This window comes from Filicampus tigris, chromosome 13 (genome assembly GCF_054856515.1).
Source record: "Filicampus tigris isolate MCC_2025a chromosome 13, RoL_Ftig_1.0, whole genome shotgun sequence".
Classification (NCBI taxonomy): Eukaryota; Metazoa; Chordata; class Actinopteri; order Syngnathiformes; family Syngnathidae; genus Filicampus; species Filicampus tigris.
Window position 1 is genome coordinate 13,559,716 of NC_141229.1, and position 16,474 is coordinate 13,576,189.

A 16,474-nucleotide genomic window follows, 5' to 3' on the forward strand; every position below is an offset into this window, starting at 1 on the left:
TAAATCCTCTTTCATTAGAGTAAAATTACCTTAGCAGCACATTTTTACTCTTTTTCAAAAACAAGTTCCCGCCATCTTAAACTTTGAAATCCTACTTGATGAAGCCAGGATGAGTGACTAGATTTTGTTTTTGACTTTATTTGTCACTCATAAATAATGGAAGTTGAATATTCTCTCTAAAGAATGCTATGGAGGATTTTGGGTACAACTTTATCCCTTTAAGTAGTGAGTGCTGCAAGTTAGAACATGCTGATTGTAGTTTATTTATATAATCGGGCTTCTTTTTGTCTACTTATTGTTTCAAAAATGCACAGCACTGTTTTTCCCCTGTAATACGTAACCATGCCATGATGTCAACCCTGTCACTACTTCTAAAGGATAACACGCTGGGTTTTAAGGACTTAGAAAGTGAAACAAACGATAAACACTTTGTGAAACATTTGCACTTCCTGGGCAAATTCCCAGAGAGTGAGCTAGCCAATAAAATGACTCAACTTTTTAAGGCTTGCTGTTCTGAAATTTAACATCTGTGCGGGAACAAAATGCATTTGTATATCTCTTTCACAATGCTAATTGAACAAACTTGCCATTTTTGGGGTCCCATGAAAAGTGACTATTTCTGAGGTACAAGGTTTTGACCCGACGCAAGCGATATGTTGGATGTGGAATTTTTGAATGGGTATTGCTGAATTTATAATCCAATATAAATACATTTTCTTTATAATACGCACAATAATAATGTCCTTAACTGTGCACTACGGTTCATGGATTCCTTGCCGCTTTAACCAAATACTATGTGTCTAATATGCAGCACGTGTGATAAGAAATAGCATGACTTAGAGCGGGAAATTAATGGCAGTCCTTTTATTACGACCACAGAATAGAAGCATCATCTAAAAGAGTTATCACGCAGTTTGGAATCAATATTGGTCATACCGTACTGCTGGTCAAGATGTGGTTGTTCCAGGGGGTCTTTAAAAGTGAGTTGCCTGATGAGGGGATACATAATGAAAAACAGACATTTGATTGAGAATCTCTGAGTCATGTCTGTAACAGTAAAAGCATAATCAAACTATCAAGATTTAAAGGGCCTCTGGGGCCTTACTGGCAGGGTGGAAAAACCTGATTTTGACTCATTCAAAAGACCAGTCTGCTGATTGTTGACTCGTCTATGCGGAATAATTTCTGGTATCAATTGTACATGGTCCGTTATGAGTCTTTTTGTATATTTATAGACAGGTGGCAAGTTAATGAAAAGAAACAAGTAAATACACATGAAGACAATGTGTTGGGTACAAAGGGTCAGTAATGGTTAGATTAGTAAGAATGTGACGTCAGTGGTTCGCATCCACTGGTCCTCAAACCTTTATAGACCCCCACCATTATGAAAACGCACACTCTTGGTTAAGTTTACTAAACAACTCATTGCCTTAACTAACTTTTTTCTCCATCGGTTTGTTGAGTTTCTTGAAACAGAAATGACATTCTTAAAACTACATCATTTGGCCAAATAGTCTTACAAAAAACAATAAAGCTTATTAGCAAAAGCTCATATCTCTCCCAAAACTGTTCAAACATGCTTCAAAAATAGGTCTGTTTCCCATAAAAGGAGTCAGTACCACCAAAATTGCAATGATTGTTGTGCATTCATGGCTCAATTGCATTTACTTATGGCTGTTGCGTCAAAAACGAAATTCCTTTCTCATATAAATAGTCAGTGCCCACAAAATGTGTTATGTAAGTACTGTAAGTCCAAATGCTTATACGTTTTGTCACTATATGACAGAAGGCTAGCTAACAGAATACAATGATGCGAAAAAAAACTGGGGGGAAAAAAAATTATTTCCCTGAAAAAATTAAAACAACAACACCATAGACCAGTATGGTTCGTTGTCTTTTCATGCTGGTCTTGCTGGTGATGCTTTTGGCCAGGAAATAAGTCGGCGGTATTCATTGCCACAACAAAGCAAACTCCACCCATGTGCGCAGTTTGGCTGCACTTTGCGCTAGACTTGCACTGGGCAAGAAAATAGGACCACATGTCTGAAGGTCAGGCGCAAACCTGCAAAGTGTAAACCTTTTTGAGATGCCATCAAAAATGATCACGACAGACTGTTTAATTCAAATATGTCGCCTACAATGAAACTGATTTCAACTCGACATTTCCATACGTGTGGGTCATTTAAGCACTCTTTGACAGTTGGTGCTGGGCTCTCCAAATTCAGTTTTGCGGCTGTTGCATAATAATAATTAACAAGATTGATTGAAAGCTTACTCGATGTACTTGGAGTACCAGAGGGAAAAGATCAATGACCATAACAAAAAAAAATCACGCACACAAGCCACGCTAATCCAAGCTACACACATACTAATGGGCGTTTGCCCCACTTAAAGGGGAGGTCAGCCCAAGCATTTTTTTCAAGAATATGTTCTATGCAGGCCCACTAGTTGAAACAAGGCATTCTGCTAAATATTGCATTTGTGGAATAAGAGTTAATCCACCCGTTTTTAGCCATCTCACGGGGCGGCTATTTTGTCACTTCTGTCGACTAAAAATGACATCACAGTGTCTCAGGGCACAGGTAACGACCAATGACATCACAACTGCTCAGGGCTCAGGTAACGACCAATCACAGCTCACCTGTTTTCTGAAGCTGAGCCATTTATGATGTGACCGAAGTGACAAAATGGCCGCACCCCTGAGAGTTAAAAGCGGGTGGATAACCGGCCTGCAGGCCTGTGTGCCTTTGATCTTAAACGGGCTTCCGTCAGCGATTCCGACCGCACACGTCAATAGTTTCAATTTTACTTTTACTGGAGTCCACACAAAGCTCCTGCATTAGTCTCATCACTTGAAGTGTCTTTGTTAGTTTAAGAACCCTTTTCATTTTCAGTGATATGTTACACAACATGACAATTGTTGAGTCGTTTGTGCGTGTGTGCTTTCAGAGATAATATCTACTTAGTTTGGAAAGAGATCTTTCCAAAGATGCTTCAGATTATTTTGATTAAGTGTCATTTTAAAAGTTTTAGCGCTCTATGGGGTATTTTTTTTTTCCTTTTCCACCTTGCTGCTCAATAATTGCTTTTATAACGACTACACACTGTCATCTGTAACAGTTTTTCCAATTTTGATTTGCACATGAAGGCCTCCATATTTTCCCCCTGACGACAAAAGCAAGGCGTTAGTAGAGTTTTATACTTTGTGGCAACGATTTTTAGCCCATAATGTTGGCTGACAATGGTTTTCCTTTAATTTTTAGCCAACCTGTTGATTCACTCATATGCCCTTGCATAATTTGGCTGCACAACTTCAATGATTTTTTTTTTTGCACAACAATAAAGCGTTTGTTTGTTCCTAGCTGGATTAACAAACAACAGATTGTTCTGGTCCATGTTCTTGTGGTGCCGCCAGCCATACCAGACATTCCAGCCAGCACCATAGACAAATCCTATGAGGCTCCGTTTTTTGGCTTTTAGCATACACACAATGCCACTACCAAGTCTATTACATAATCGAAAGCCTACTCTTTCTTGGACTTCCACAGTGGCTATCCCCATCGGCAGGACAAAATATGAGGACGGCCGCTGCCATATACGGGCAAAGCTTCAGTGTCATCACAGAACTTAATCTTCTAAAGACGCCCTCCCCCAGACTGGTGGTATGTACATGGAAAAATTGACTCTGCTTTTCAGCTTTCTTTGATCAAAGCCGGCATGTGTGTGTCTGTTGTTTGTCCCTTATTCAGCAGTTGTGTTTTTGCATGAGTTTAAAGAAAGTGTCAGCAGGAGTGTTTCCGTCAATGATTGAAACCCTTTTATCAGTGAGAATCTAAGGGCTGCAAACCTGCACTTTATGTACCATAAAGTTATTTTCAAGGCAGTCTCTCTATCACTGATGATGTTATGTACTTAAAAACATGGAATCTAGATTAGTTTAAGATGAGCTTGTACTCACCTATGTTTATTTTTTTTCCATTTGGAATTTAAATTCCATTTAATTCCCAATTTATTAGGAAGTTTTACATTAGATCAGATTAGTTTATTTGAAAGGCGAAAATCATGGTTTAAAAAAGCCAGAATTAGCCGAAAGGCTAATTTTCATTTGTAGCCCCCTGGCTGGCCATGATGTAAAAAAAAACATTAGAATACAATTACAAAAAATACATATGAATAGCCAGACACTAAGTGCATCAAACATTTTGCAATATACATTATAACAAGTAATTAACGATAGTTAAGAGGCACACAATACAAATCATAATTAAAAACTATAATCAATGAAGACAATGACATTTTTGTTCTCACATAAACCAATTTTATTATCTTCCCAAATCACAAAAGTATTTAACTTAAACCCAAAATTATTCTTACCCAGTCCAAATTTTGAGGTAAAATCAATACTTGATGAATGGATGTCATTGTGATTTTTCCAGAAAGGATTTTCTTCAGGCTTCCATTCAGCTGAAGTAGCCTTCAAATTTGGGTTTTACTTTCTTTGGTCTTTTACTTAGAATTGTTAAAATGTTGGAGTGATTTAAAAGCACAAATAAAATATACCAGTGCGCGTGAGGACATAGTAGCCTGAGTCATATTGCCTGTGGTAGATATTGAGCTGCCCTTAACATTTTATTTATTTATCTAATGATGATGACTAGCGAGTGTCTTTCCTCAGAAGCGAGAAGAACTAAATAATAACAGATGGGCTGTATTTGTGTTGAACAAACAGAGTCGAAAGTCTGTAAATTCTGGACTGTTATCGTTTGGAATTGTCTTCACAGAGTTTATGCACACTCACATAGACTGTAGTTACTCCCCAGACTCTGAGCTGTCACTTAGAACAGTAAAACGAACATCTGTGACAAATGGCATCACCGCGGAATGCAGATTTGTGTATGACTTCATTCGGAGCTGGGCGGTCCATCCCTGGGCCGGACCGGTTGGACCCTCGGCCCGGCCGGATGCCCATTTTTGGGGCGGGGGGGCGACTGGTGACAAATTTTAAAAAATGGCTGGACTAAGCATGGCCAGAAGTGGATTTTAGTCCGGCCCACTAATCGGCCCTCATGCGTTTGACGTGGTCGCTGGGCGGCCAAATTTCATCTCAGCCTACTCAGTGAAAGGCTTCTTTTTAGGCTTCTTTCTACTCCCGTGTCGGCGCGAGCGACAACTGCCGCATTGATTCACGTGACCGACGCATTGTGCTGTTGGTGACAGGTCTGCAACACATGCCATGCACCCATCAGGAATTGTTGCTGCTCCGATTGGTCCATTACGTCACATGTTGCGATGGATGGAACTTAACGGTTTTAAAACAACTTGTGTCTGGGAGTATATTAAGCTGCACGCAGCACTCAAGTATGACGCTGCCACATCAAGGTGGAGTTCATGCAGTTCTTCTGGCGTCCTTTACTTCCGGAAATACGCCGTAGCAAACCTGCTGTGTATTGTGGTTTGCTCGTATGCTTTTATTTTGAAGGCTGTGAACGAAGGGAAGTGTGGAAATTAAATAACTTGTTGAATGCAACTTCTGGCCGTCTGTTGGACCCAAATAATTATCCAATACGACAAAATCAACCCCGGGCCTCGCAATGGAAGTAAGCACACGCATTTGAGTAAGTAGTAAAGTACTAGTGGCGCATTTTGAAGCGTGTCCACAGCAGGTTCGAATAGTAAATTAACCAGCTAATGATCCTTAAAAAGCGTCTGCCGTTAGCATCTCTCCCGCAGCGGCGTCAATCACGGACACTTTTTTTTTTGGGGGGGGGGGCTGGAGGGCGGAACGGTTTTTATGAATAAGGGCGGGGGGTCGCAGCCGGAAGGGAACCCAGGTCAAGGGTGGAGGGTTGCGGCCTGACCAGCAAAAAAGGGTCAAGTGCCCATCTCTGACTTCATTGAGCGGGGGATTTGCTCGTGAAAGTCGGCCAAAGTTTGCAGTTGTAATCGCTGACGGATGCTCCAGATTAGAGCCGAAATGGGCAAGACGAGATTGGTCTAACAAAAATCGAGTTTTTAATTGGTTTTTTTTTTCCCGTACAAAAATTGTTGTACGGCGTACACAATTTGAAATGATCAAAAAACATATAAAATATAAACATAAACATATAACATATAAACATATAAAATACAAGTTGACAGGTATGAAAATACAACCTGTGACCACATGGCCGAAGGTCTGACTTTCTCAGTCAAAAAACATAGGGACAAGGACAGTGGTGTTCACTGTGTTTACTACTGTGATGGATTGTGTTAAGAACGTTCATGAATATGTAATTATCTGTGGTTATGGTCTTGTCATCCATTTTGGAACAGTTGAGGCATGGGAGCAGGGAAAGCACAGATAACAACGACGCCTGCATTCCAGTCAGGTGATCCAGTTCGACCAAATCAAGGCAACATACTAACATCCTGTCTGACTCAATGGGCTTGATTCGGGAGCAGAAAGTATCAAAATTATGAATGTGAGCAGTTGGGGTTTTGAATCGGGTGCACTTGAGTATGACACCAAACTCTCATCTGTAAATGTGTGTATATTGTATGTACCATATTTTTCAGACTAAAAGTCACTCCGGAGTATAAATCGCACCAGTCAAAATATGCATCATAAAGAAGAAAAAAATGTATATCAGTCGCTCCCAAGTATAAGTCACATTTTGGGGGGAAATGCATTTTACAAAAACCGAGACCAAGAATTGTAGAGGTTTGACTCCCCCCCCCCACCCCGTTTTGATGGCAGCAAACGAGTTTCGGTTGGAAGAAACTTCCGCTTCTTCCACCTAAGACAGCTGGCTAAGGTAAAGCCCCTCTTCATAGATAATAAATGCAGATTAATGGGAAAAAAATACCTATCCATATAATTGTTTTAGAAACACATTAGTACTACAAAGTCCAGAGTTGGGGTTAACTGATTGATTGTCTGTCTTGTGTGATATTGATAGTTGAATACTGTAATGGTGTCTTGAAGAAATTGAAGGCATGAACTGGCATGTTCGGTACATTGTCCATAGGTGTGATTGGTCCAAAATTTATATGTATTAGGCATGAAAAAAACAGCTCATACCACTGATGTAAAAAAACTGCATTATACCTCGAAACCGGTAATCAGCCCATGCCTAATTGGAATAGGTTCCAGCTTATCCACGGCCCCGATGGCGACTAGCGGTTTAAAAAATGAATGGATAATTGTTAATCATTCCCGGAAAATCTTCTCAAAAGCTCATGCCAAGTAGCTAATAGGTCGATGTAAGGCAGGGTGTTAAAAGTAGCCTGCAGTATCTAATAATTGATTTTGAATGGCTTGTTTGAGGAAGTGAGAGCAGAGGTAATGTTTGACCTATGGATGTTTCTGGTTAAAATTATAGCAATAACATTTTGGACTAACTGTATATGATTCAGAGCAGACTTGCTGAGGCACGGATGGTGGGAGTTCCAGTCGTCTAGCATTTAGAAAATGCGTGGAGGTCTGCAGTATTGACAACATATATCTGACTGTGCAAATACTTTGTGCAAATACTTTTGTTTAATGATCTTTGCAAGGCTGGGCAAGTTATATGGTGGTCCAAGTACGTCATGGTTTTATGCCTCAGTGTTTCTTAAGGTGATAACAGTTAATTTATTAGATAATGAAACTCCTCAACTCCCTTGCAGTGAATCAGCCGATTCAAAGATCAAATTGAAATTTGATCAAACAAGGGCCAAACAGCGACCGGAAAGAAATTCTGGTCAAGCCTCCCGTTAAATGAAAAAGAACGGTACAAATTTGTTTCGTAAGTGTGAAAGTGGCCATGGAGTTGGCAGTGTCTGCTCTTTGTCTGCAGGGTGAGAGCTGATTTCCCTCCCTCACTTTCTCTGCTTCTCCCTGCTAAGGTAGAAATGAGTCACTCAGTCAGCAGCTGGTCTCAATCATGCAATATCACCCAGGACTCTCCACACAAGACCAGCTGCCTGATCATTACAAGGCGACATCACTTCCCCTTTGCCCTTTTATGGATACTTTCAACAAATAACCCTATAACAATGACGTATCAAGATCGACTTTATGGTGGAAAAGGGCAACCTGAAATGGCAACTTCCTAGCACTTCTTTCTTTAGTGTTAAGCTTGGTCAATACTGTAGGATTGTAAAACATAGAGAATGCCTGACATTTGACATTTTTCTTTTTCCACCGTGGACTAAATGAAATCATTAAATGTTTGTTATTAGAATAGCAGAATTAAAGTAGTGGTGAGCAAAGTATGGCCCACGGGAAACATAATGCCCACTCTGGTCTTTAATCTTGCAGAATTATTATCAAAAGTCCTGCAATATTTGTTGCATTAATTTAGGCTGTTTCCCCCTTTTTTCATTTTTCTAAATGAATTTGTATGCATTTATCACATTCAATAACTGGTTGATTGTAAATGACAAAATTAGTCAAATTAACTGTTTTACATGTACAGTACATTAACGTTTGTAGCTATTTTATTAAATGGTTGTTTGATTAAATTCTAAATTCAAAAATGAGAATTAATTATTTTTGATTAAAATTAATGATGATGAAATGAATAATAAATGAATGAGTGAATTTACATGCACATTTTATTTCATGTAGATTTTTTTTACTTCAACAACAAATTACTTGGCCTGTTTGCCTATGTTAAAAAAAAAAAGATGTGGCCCTTGAGCACGAGTGCCAACTCCTGCATTAGAAGTTTGATGTGTCACAATCCATCCATCCATCCATTATCGATACCGCTTATCCTCACAAGGGTCGCGGGGAGTGCTGGAGCCTATCCCAGGTGTCTTCGGGCAGTAGGCGGGGGACACCCTGAATCGGTTGCCAGCCAATCGCAGGGCACACAGAGACAAACAAACATTCGCACTCACAATCACACCTAGGGGCAATTTAGAGTGTTCAATTAACCTGCCATGCATGTTTTTGGAATGTGGGAGGAAACCGGAGTACCCGGAGAAAACCCACGCAGGCACGGGGAGAACATGCAAACTCCACACAGGGAGGCCGGGGCCGAGATCGAACCCACGACCTCTGCACTGTGAGGCGGACGTGCTAATCAGTCGACGACCGTGCCGCCCTGTCACAATACATTATTTATATTTACACTATACATTTTATTTTTTATTCTTATCCACGACCACCACAGCTGAATCATTTTTTGTACAAGAACATAGGACACAGTTTTGTTTGGCCTTGAGAACTCAATATGGGCCAAATGTTATCTCTTTTCTTCAGTTTTGATGGAACTTTGGCAATTACAGTTTTGCAAAAGACAGTTTTATTACCGAGCTTTTTTTGGACCCTTGTTGTTTTTTTTTAAATTTATGGTCAAGCCTATAACGATACAATATAAAAACTTGAAAAGTCATGTAACTCTAAGACACGAACTTTTAGGCAGAACTGCGACGCCACTTCCAAAGGTTGTGCCTCCAATCCAGGTACAGCCATATGAACTCACAGTGCTACCAAACGTATTGTTGTTATTATAATAATAATACCGACAGTTCAAATATACACTACACATACTGTACAGTATTGTAAACTATTTTAAACGATTCACAGTAGGATTCATTGTGGGTTTCTACAAACATGCACTTGTTGTTGACTTCTGTTTTATGAGTAGGGTAATACCACTCTAACAACAGTTGGGTCAAAAATAACACAATTGTTGGGTCAAAAATGGACCGATACACAAATTGGGTCAATTTGACCCACTATCTTGCATTGTTTTGTACAAAACAGCTCATTTTTCGGGGGTGTTTTGTAAAAAACTATCCATTTTTTGGGTTGTTTTCTGCAAAAACAACCAAGAAAGTCGGGTCGAATTGACCCAAGTTGTGGATCGGCCCACACGCTGGTCAATAGAAAACACCTATTCTAAGTATGACGTAGTCGTTAGTAGGCAAAATTAACATTGCTTTATTTCATGTTTTATTTTTACTTTGTGACATTATACATATGACATTCTGTGCTTGTTATAAATTGTTAGAACACAATGTGTATTCAGGATTATTCAAGGATTAGTTCATTAGTTTTGGCGGTCACAATATTTGACTGCTGAATATACTCAACAAACTCCAAAAAGTAGAACTGTCAACTCAAGCCAGCTGCACTTTGTCATGTCGACTTTGTTTTGCCCGAATAGTAGGAACTCAGAGCAAATGCTTATTATATTTTTTTGTTTTATTGGATAGTTGAAAAATGTTTAATGAAAACAAAAGGGAGTCGTCGTTTTTTTGTCAAGGCCGTGAATCACACACGAGTGCTTTCCATTATTGAAAGTTAAAAACCACTGTGTTTATTTTTCCCATTCCGCTCGCCGAAAGGACAGGCAGCTCTCTGTCTTGGTCCATCTCGCCTTCCTTCCACTTTTCCTTCTAAAGAAGCTCCTTTTGCCTCGTGCAGCCTATTAGTGGCCTTCCAGTGGAATCTCCTGTCCCTTCTGGTTGGTTCGTTGCAGGCGTGGCGGTGCAGACGTGATCTGGAGCTGTCACTGCCCACTGTCACTTTACCCTAAGACAGCCCATTCCGCTTGATGTTTATCCACATGCCTCAGTGGAAAATAGCGCCTGAATTCTTGGAGTCAGGAGGATCTCTCTCCATCCTCTTTTATGCTTTCAAGCAGTATTAGTGGACCGGCCCAAAGTTTTTCTTTGCTTCATCTGGCCTCATTTTTCAAAACAAAACAAAGCAAGTGGAAAGAAGCGGTTGTATTCTGACTTCTGGAGAATGTAATTACATCCCTGCGCTGCGCTAAATTGTTGCTTTTAGTCACGTAATAAGAAGTCTAATGGGATTCAGCGGCAACATTTGCATCAGGTCATAGAGTGTGATTGGGCCCTCTTTGATCCAATACATTAACTTTTAAGAATGTGTACACTTAGACTTTCAATGTACTATTCATCGGTCCCTTTAATAGGGCATATTCATCCATTTTTGATACCGCATCTCCTCATTCGGGTCAAAGATGTCCTCTTGCTTGTCCCAGCTGACTTACATCCATGCAAATCTCCCATGTGATCCTCCTGGAAGCATTTTTCTACTCAATAGAACAAGGGCTTTGAAACAGAAGCTCAGAACGGTCAGAGAGAAATGTTCCTGTCCCAAAACATTGCGGGGGTGGTAAAAGTGTTACATTCCCAGTCAGCTGAAGAATACATTAAATGCTCTTGGAATATAAACCCAATAGGGCTCTGAGGTCTGCAGACTCAGGTTAATTAGTGGAGCCCAGAAAAGCAAACATAGTGAAGCAGCATTTAGCTGTTATGCTGCACGCAAATGGAATAAGCTGCCAACAGAAGTGAAGTTCAAGCCACACGTGTAAATGTTTTTAAATGCAGGTTAAAAAACGATGCCTTTGTCCCATACCTATGATGGAGATCTTTTAAAGTATTTTTAAAATCAAGTCTTGCTATATCTTGTTCTTGCACTGTGACATGTTTAGTTGTTTTGTTTGTTAATGTTTTTATGTTGTACTTTTAATTACGTGTCGCACGTTGAGTTACCTTGTGTATGAAATGTGCTATATAAATAGAACTGCCTTGTTTTTTTATATCAATGTTTTTCTTATTATATTGCTTGCTTCAAATCAGTTGTCCCCTAGCAGGACCAATAAAGATGTGTAAATACCGTACAAAAAATACCGTAAGTGCGAGCAAAGACTGGCATGTCAATGACTATGTAACCCAAGTCAGCTCTTCCAAAATTGTGAACCAAACAAACGTTGTCATTTCAATCTCAACAAAATCAATCAAATCCAATGTTGATCTCTCTTTCGGTTCAGTAATTTAAAAAAAATCTCTCTTCCTTTGTATGTAGTAATTTTTGTGTGTGTTCTGTAAAGTGTGTTCCACATGTTTGGCGTCAGTATTTGTGATTTTATGACATCAACACCATTGTATTACATTTGTGTTGAGTTGATAAGTGCTTATACCAGCTGAGCATTTCCCTCAGTGACTACTTCAAGTAAATATTTTCAGTAGACAGTTTAGCATCCTTGGGAAACACTTGACAAAGAATCGAATTAACTCCTCATTTTAATAGACCACACTTGTGAGCAGCACTGTAATCGAACTGATTTTTGCCAACTTTTCTCCTTTGACACTCCTCCAGCTTAGATTAAATACAAAAATGTGCTGATTAATTTCCAAACATGGTTTAATATGTTCGCCAGTAACGATTATCGCTGTAAACACTTTCTTGGGTTTATTGAGCTGCTATCACGCAAACTTTTGAGAAGCTGCGTCGGTGGCCATTTTATGATTTACTGAGGTCTGTGTGATATTTTAGATGGACATAAAATCGGTGTCAGGAGATATAAGAAAAAAAAGACTTTGCTGGAAAATGCCTTATTTTTTTTGTTAATCTTGTCTTGAAGTTCAACTACAAAATTCACATGAGGTGTTTGATCCATGAATGGGCCAATAAATATCCTGCTTCAATGAGAATTTGACACATTTTGACATCATGAGTCAAAGACGATACCTAGCAATTGGATCAACGGTACCTCTTCATTGCAAGGCTAAAGAGGATGTTCTCAGACGGAAATGGCGACTAAGGCTGAATGATTTGGGAAATAATATTATTCAGACCCGCCACCCCTCCACCCTTCTTTCTATATAGCGATTGCGATTTACTGAGACCATTTTTTCAAGTTCCTCTCCCCATGTATTTTTTAACAAACGCAAGCAATAAATTAATCTTGAATGCAATAAGCAAGATCAGGTTTAAAATGTTCGGATTCATGCAAAAAGAAAGGCAAATAAACCATGAATTAATATGAAATAGTTTATTTATCTACTTCAATTAGAGTAATTATTAACTTATTTAACATTTTGACTTGCAGTCTTTTAAGTGTAAGCTATGTAAACTTCACAAATTTCTACCAAACAAGTGGGACTCCAACTTAAGTCACAAATCAGATTTCAACAATAATGCGACATATTTCGTGGCTTTAGCGCTTCAACCTTTCTTGTTTCGTCTAACAATTATATGCAAACTTGTGAACTGCATTTCTTAAGAACCAAACATTTCTAGACACTATATAAATAAAAAATAAAGCCTACCGACCAACAAAAATTAAAGGTTTTTCTTTTTTTTTTTTTTTTTTACCCCAAATTTCTGCCTCTGTAATTTGAAAAGTGCACTCTTTTAGACTGTGATGTTGATTAAATGTTCAGCCCTATTGGCTACTGATCTTAGAGTATCACTTTGTCATCAGCAGGTTGCAACAGAGAGACTGGGGAACTAGAAGAGTCACAGAAAGGCATTTCTTGGAAATTTATAGGTCCATTCATGTGTCAAAAATCCTTTTTTGCCATTTAGCTCCTTAATAGGAAATTGCTCTATTCCACTTTTCCGCATTTTAGGTTCACTCTGAAATTGCGAAATAGCACTTCCTTTTTGTGAGTAGTGTATATGTAGAATACCCAAGTGGTTAGATCCCCACTCTTTTTCACAACAGTTATATTTCTGTAGAGCAGGCTAGCTATTATTCTCACTTTAGTGTGACTCTTGATAGTAGTTTCACGCTCGGTTATACCCAGAGCCCATGAGAAAGCGGCGGAAGTAGTTCCAAGTACACCAGGATAGTAACAGGAAAAGCTTTTGTGGCATTGTGACAAAATAAATTCGGAGGTAATTTTGTTTAAGCCCGGTCTTACTTGAGGTCTTTCCCGTTCAGGAGATCATCACACACCGCCTTACAATATTGTGCAGTGGCCGATCCAAAGCGATGAGTCACTGAAGTTGCAGTTAATTAGTGCTTGATCTAAATTGAGACAAACGTTACAAAATGGTTCAATGCAGGAGGACACATTTCGACATCTGCTGCTTCGCTCTCGTGTTGCCATCATCTTAGAAAATATGACTATTGGAAACCCAGTTGATGAAAATTCCTTCGGCCCATCATCTGGTCCTCTTTAACACCCAGCAGTGGTCCTCGTGTCACACTTCGAACCAATAAAGCTTCTTATCGATTTTTTTTATTGTCATTGTTGGACCAATTAGAAGTTGTTGTTGTTGTTTTAAATTTCTACCATATGAAGAAGTCAGGTCTTTCCTTTCCAAGAGCAACAGTCTGCATATGACAATTCTCACTAGGGCTGACAATATTGCATGATTTAGGAATGATTTAAGAGCGCTCATGGTTCAGTGGCGAATGGGATTGTTTGGAGTCGATATGCAGTAAAGGGACACTTATCATTTTATATGGAGGAATTGAAAATTACTTTCAATCTGTTCACAAGTGTTTGTCATTCTTCACCATGTGCATGGGAAGGTGAACAATCCCATGACTGACCATTGGGAGGACAGTGGGAATGAGAGGATTACACCAGGAAGCAGATGCTTTTGAGTCAGGCAGCACAAAAAGGATGACTCACACTGATCTGACTGACCGCTGTTTGAATGTATCAGCGATGTGAAAATGGCTGGAATTTAAGGCCCACATCTGCGCACTTGACAGGAGCGGGGTTTTGATTAATTACGCTCATTAAGGCCCAAAGTCACATGAGCACAAATGTTCTCCTGGTGGTCTTTTTGAATTGGAATATGATGATGATGACCGTTATACAAAACAGCAGCTAAGCCCAATTGTAAGTTCATCATTGGTACTGTTAGTCACAATTGATATTGTTATTGTATTGATATTGTAGTGGTCAGTTGTAATGCACATTACAAACCATCTATTATCCATAGTCAAACCTGTCAATTTGCACTCATTGTTGAAATATGACTGCCAAATATGACTACACTATTAGCACATTTACAATACACTACTTCAAGGATTTACTTGAATTGTATTAACCCGCCAGGATTGTACCTTTGTCTACAGTGCAACGAGGGATTCTGGTTAAGGTAAGCCAATTTAAACTAAAAAGGACAATTTTAACATTGGCAGTAAGCGGACATTTCATTGTCCTTGTGTAATGCGGGAGGCCGAAAAGCAGCCTACTTGAATTTCGAAAAAAAAAATGCTCCAATAGTAATCATTAATACTGCTGACTGCATAGGCACGCACCAAACACCCTGGCTTGCTAAGGGCAAACGTGAAAGTCAGTTCTATATAGAGAGAGAGCCAATTCACAATAAAACGTACCTCAGAGCACTTTGGAGCCGGTCTAGAACCAGACTCCTCACACATAAAAAGCAACTTGATCTTTGTAACTCATGGCAAAACTCAAATATCCTAAACTGCACCAACAGTTGCTTGCTTATAATCTACATTGATAAATGAAAATATGCTGGATCCAAAATTGAGTGGCTTCATCCTTGACCAGTTTGTTGCCCGTCCACGTTTCTGGGAAATAAACGACATGGGCCGACTGTAACGCTGCTGTAACCGTAATGCTTATTACGCTTCTCCAGTGTACATTTACTGTAGTGTCTGTAAATGAACCTTTTAAAGAAACACAAAAAACGAAAAAAGTATGCCATTTAAAAAATTGTAGGGGAAATCTGATTCCACGCTAGTTTTAATACCTTTGAGAGGAGAGATAAAGTGACCAGTGCACAGGCGGAAAGTGCCAACATACACAAGGACAGCTTCTCACTTTAATGTTAAACCCATCGTTACCCCCATCCTAGGTACCAGTTCGGACCGGAAAAGCTAAGATTAGACACTAATGAGATGTGAAAAGTCTGTGTTGGATGAAAAGAAAATGAGTTGCTGACACAATTTATTTGCACAGCGCTTTTTGGACTTGAGATTTCAGATTTCAATCCGGCTGCGTGGTAGTGTCTGAGGTCTTCTCGCGCCATTTCTTTCATGCTGGGAACCAACCTGTTTGCTTCTTGCACAGGATCACATTTGAAAACATATTATGAAACCCCTCGTTTGATTGCGGTTGTAGGAGTGCTGCAGCTGTGACAAACGGGGAATGACCTTTGAGCTAAAGTGAAACAGATGTAATCAGTAATCTGTAATCAGACTCTCAGTGGCTTTGCTTTCACGGCGATCACACAAAAGACAGCAGCCAGTGTCTCTCAGTCTGTCCAAAAGTATTTAATCTTGTTCTCTTCGAGACTGGAAAGTAAAAGACCCAGAGGTGCTGCGACGTCTTAAATCATCAACTCCTGTTTTCTCGTTTTTTGCCCCCTTTTCTCCAGCCGTGCCATATATAAGTCTCGTAATTAGTATTGTGGATTTTGAGACAGGATTAAGGATAGAAGGACAATGTGGAACGTGACACCAAAACCTAAAAAGCAAACATCCACGATCACAACTATGTAGAAATTGCTTCGGAAGCAGTATGACTGGTTAGCAGTGGTTATCACATCTGCCTCACTGTTGGAGGGTTGAACCCAGGATCCTGCCTTCTTGTGTGGAGTTTGCACGCTCTCCGTGTGCTCGTGTGGGTTGTCTCTGGGGTGTAATGAATGTTTGATTCGGAAAATCAATTTTAATTTAACTCAACCAAATCAAATGCCATTTATCGAGATACGTTTTATGAGTAATGCACACCAGGTATAAATGATGAT

At 39.5% G+C, this 16,474-nt stretch overlaps 1 protein-coding gene across 2 annotated transcripts in view; it reads left to right on the forward strand.

Moving 5' to 3' along the window:
- Positions 1 to 3,441: 3,441 nt before the first annotated feature.
- Positions 3,442 to 16,474, forward strand: part of LOC147137665 (KATNB1-like protein 1) — a 33,712-nt gene continuing 20,679 nt past the window's right edge. For both annotated transcript variants that reach the window (XM_086050593.1, XM_086050594.1), the window contains exon 1: positions 3,442 to 3,662. The gene's annotated coding sequence lies outside the window, so the exon portion shown is untranslated. The remainder of the gene's footprint in view (positions 3,663 to 16,474) is intronic.